This window comes from Siniperca chuatsi, unplaced genomic scaffold (assembly GCF_020085105.1).
Source record: "Siniperca chuatsi isolate FFG_IHB_CAS unplaced genomic scaffold, ASM2008510v1 Contig00083, whole genome shotgun sequence".
NCBI classification, from domain to species: domain Eukaryota; kingdom Metazoa; phylum Chordata; class Actinopteri; order Centrarchiformes; family Sinipercidae; genus Siniperca; species Siniperca chuatsi.
In genome coordinates this window covers 7,425-11,450 of record NW_025322561.1, presented here as the reverse complement: position 1 = coordinate 11,450, position 4,026 = coordinate 7,425, and the positions used below count along the sequence as shown (strand labels likewise).

Genomic DNA, 4,026 nt, shown 5'->3' with positions numbered 1-4,026 from the left:
GAAGTAAATGTGTTCTTTTACAGACTTATAGGGAACACAAACACAGCTGAGCATCAGCTCCTTCATGCTCCACTGGATCTGGAGACAGTGGGTTAAGGTGAACGACCTCATCTCAGCACAGGAGCCCCCCAGGGCTGTGTCCTGCCCCCCAGGGCTGTGTCCTGCCCCCCGACTCTGCTCCCTTTACACAAACAGTCTCACGTCCCATCACAGTTCAGTTACCATCCATATTAGGTCTCATATCCAACAACAACGAGCACAGTTAGTGGGAGCAGGTGCCACAACCTCTCCCTGAACTCCCTGTGCTGCGGCAGCTCCCTGAACTCTATGGGCTGCAGCTCACTCCTGCCTCTGCTGGATCGCAGCAGCCACGTCTTGCTCCGTTTGGGCCGCAACCATACCCTGCTCCTGGCCCGAGGGCTGGACAGAAGAGCAGAGCAGGTCAGGTGGGCACCCAGGAGGCAGGGCTGAAGGGCTGAGCAGGTCCGGGTGATGACTAGACATATGGAGCAACTCAGAAGGTCGGGGACGAAGGCAGCGACCCTCCGGGGGTCGAACAGGATGCCGGAGGTGAAGACAGAAGGCCACTGGAGGTCTGACTGGAGGCCAGCGGCGAAGGCGGAAGCCCTCTGGAGGCCGGCGGCATGGCTGGAGATCAAGACTGGGGTCTGGTGACAGGGCAGCAGGACAGGAGGCCAGCAACGGAGAGACTGGCAGAGGAGCCGGTGGAACCAGTGCTGCCAGGGAACCAGGAGGCTGCCGCGCAGGTGGATCAGGAGGTTGCTGCAGATGAGACACACAAATGTTTTATATACATATCCTTGTAGTTCTATCGTTGTGAGGACCGTCATTAACATAATGCATTCCCTAGCCCCTAGGGTTGTTTCAGTTTTATCTTTTTGTATATGGAAACAAACAATAAAGACTGTTAAATCATTTTACAGACTTCTGTAACAATTTATCAAAAAGCTAAAAATACCTAACCATGACAAAAATAATTTCTTTCATTACATGACAAGTTTATTTCCAAGGCTACATTTCATAGATTTGATTTACACTCTTAATATTTTGTCCACAGTGATGTAATGATCTCCTTTCATCCATCGCTCAGCTGTTTCCGTCTTTTGTCATCCACATATGTAAGAAAATGATTAGAAACCTGGTTACCTGTGTACATGGCACTGGTACAAAGGGTCTCCAGCAAATAGCCACAGCCTCGCTGACATGACAAAAGCCCTCACCTTCTCCCGTCTGCTCAGCTTTTATATGTTACCAATCTAACTGTCATTTATAAACAGTGTTACTAACTCACTCAGTACTGTGTGACCAAGTTTAGCTTTAATCGGTGCAGGTGCTGACTGACTGACTGTGTTTGTCCCTCGGGGGTTACCATAGCTGTATGTGCTCGCTGCTGACACCGTTCTGTACTCGACTTGGCTGCTGCGGATTTCTGTCTCCAGGTCGTTTCCTGTTCCTGCTGCTGTCATGATACAACATACATACATGGTCACGCCTCTATTACTGTAACAGCCTGTTCACTTAATCAAAAAACTGTGAAACGCCTGCAGACTGTACAGGACTCAGCTGCTCGGCTGTAAACCAGGACCGAGAGGTGCGACCACATCACACCTGGTTCAGCCTCTTTACACTGGCTCCCTGTTGGTTTCAGGATCGACTTTAAGATCTTGTTGATTACTTTTAAGGCTCTTCATGGCTCCAGACTATATTTTAGTCCTTCACGTAGTCTGAGATCTTCGGGCAGGGGTCTCCTGTCTGTTCCTGAGTCCAGGATGGAAACTAAGGGGGACGGAGCTTTTGCCATCAGGGCCCCGAGACTCTGGAACAACCTGCCCGAAGACATCAGGCTGTCTGAGTCAGAGTCTTCGTTTAAGTCTCGTCTCAAAACACATTTTTATCTGAAAGCAGATCCTGATTTTACCTGAACTGTTTATTTTATTGCTTTTCTGTATTTTATTTCTTTATATTTCATCATTCGCTGTGGTGTTTTATTTCTCTGTGAAGCACTTTGTACTTTGTTTTGATAAGTCCTCTAAATAAAGTTTTATTATTATTATTATATGACTGCAAAAAATAAAAAAGTAGCATCAACCCAGTTATTATAAGTAAAACACTTGTTGAGGATAATGAATATTGCTTTACTTCCACTAGATTCCCACACATCATGTTAGTGTGCCCTGAACTCTGGTGGCCTGAGAGGAGCGCAACACCAACTACTGGAAATAAGAACATAAACATACAGAAGAGAAAAGAACAAGTAGACGGAAATATAATCTCACACTGAAGAGAAAGATAGTTAAACTGCAGACTTCTGGTGGAGGAGGTGGAGCAGAAGGAGTGGAGGAGTCTCAGTGTGTCTGCAGAGACGGTGTAGAAGGACAGAGCAGCAGCAGAGAGTCCAGATACACTGACGATACTCTGCCACATCCAGAGGAACTCACAGGGACGATGGTGGACTTGCCTTTGTGTCTGACAGTGGAGCTGATCTCAGAGCAGTTCAGACTGCAGCACTGACACTCATCTCCACTTGTTGTGATTCCTCCGTCAGTCACTGCTGGGTGAAGCTCTCCTCTCCACTCCACCTCCCAGTAACATGGCCCAGTCAGAGCCTCTCCACACACCAGCTGCTGCTTCAACCTCTGGATCATCAGGACACAGCTGGTCCTCTCAACACAACCGCCTTTCTGACCGCTTCCATCTGATGAGAGAAGAAGACAGACAGCAGAAGTGATAAATCAGTGTTTACAGAGACTCCCTCCATCAGCTGTCAGTCAGTGAAGCAGCACATCCAGTATAAAGACCAGCAGGGACCTCAGTCCTGTTCAGACCAGAAGTGGGCCGGCTGTGTAGCGCAGCCAGCTTCCTTTCAGCGCTCATGTTAACGTGTTGGAGTGAACACACTGAGCTGGAAGCTCACACACCTGCAGAGACTTTGGGCATCGAGTCTGTTTACTCTGCAGATTTCACTGAAGCACACAGTGGAAATAAAGTGCTGAGAGTTCCTGAACGCATCATGACTGCAGAAACAGAGAGATGTTCACTGCTCACTTTAATGATGGATTTACTGCTGTTAGCGCTCAGAGCTGTTAAAAACCAGCGTCTCAGTCACGTCTGAATATTTCATCTACTTCTGAAATGTTACATGCCAAATGTGTAAATATGGAGTCTGTTATAAAAACATTTGGACACAACAAAAGACAAATGGACAGATATATATATGATGTTAAAGGTCCTACATGTTCAAAGACTGAACAGCTAAACATCAGCTGTGATTACTGGACTTCAGCAGAGGTTCTGGTCTGTAGAAAGACCACGTTTGTTGAAAAGCAGCCACTGAGAAGGTCGGAGGTTTACAGGAAATACTGGATCTTTGCTTTGATACTAACTGTGTTTAGTACAATACTGCTGAAAGCAGCATGGACTGACTCCAGCCCTCTACTGACCTCAGAGTCTCCAGTCTGCAGTGTGGACTCTCCACAAGATCACACAGCGGCTTCACTCCTGAATCCTGTAGGTCGTTGTCACTCAGGTCCAGCTCTCTCAGATGGGAGGGGTTGGACTTCAGAGCTGAGGCCAGAGAAGCACAGCTGATCTCTGACAAACTGCAGTCTATCAATCTGAATAAAGAATAAATGATGCAGATAAGAACCAGAGGAACTGTGAGTTTGATGTGCAGTTTAATCTTCATCCAGCTTCTAAAACTTTACAGAACTTTATGATCAAAAGATCTCTGCATAAACTCCATGTTTCATTTCTGAAAGATAAAAACGTTTGATGATTCTTAAATAGAGTTTGATTTGTTAGAGAACAGAAACTTTTTAAAAACTATATACAGTCTGTTGTTGCTCTAAATCACAAACACTATGACTGGTCTCACCTCCTTTTTTAAAATCCTCAGACAGACCTTGAATCCTGCTTGTTGTGACGTGTTGGCCTGTTAGGCTGCTGTTTCTTACTCTGAGCTCTGGTTTAATGCACACCACACCACAGCAGCTGTGTGGGTTGCCT

The 4,026-nt window shown here is 46.5% G+C and overlaps 1 long non-coding RNA gene across 1 annotated transcript; it reads right to left on the bottom strand.

Annotated features, from left to right (window-relative positions):
* Nucleotides 1–2,135: 2,135 nt before the first annotated feature.
* On the bottom strand, nt 2,136–3,523 carry LOC122872675. Its single transcript, XR_006377246.1, has 2 exons — nt 3,462–3,523; nt 2,136–2,716 (listed from the first exon to the last, which is right to left on the bottom strand). It is a non-coding gene; the product is annotated as an uncharacterized LOC122872675 (long non-coding RNA).
* Nucleotides 3,524–4,026: the final 503 nt, after the last annotated feature.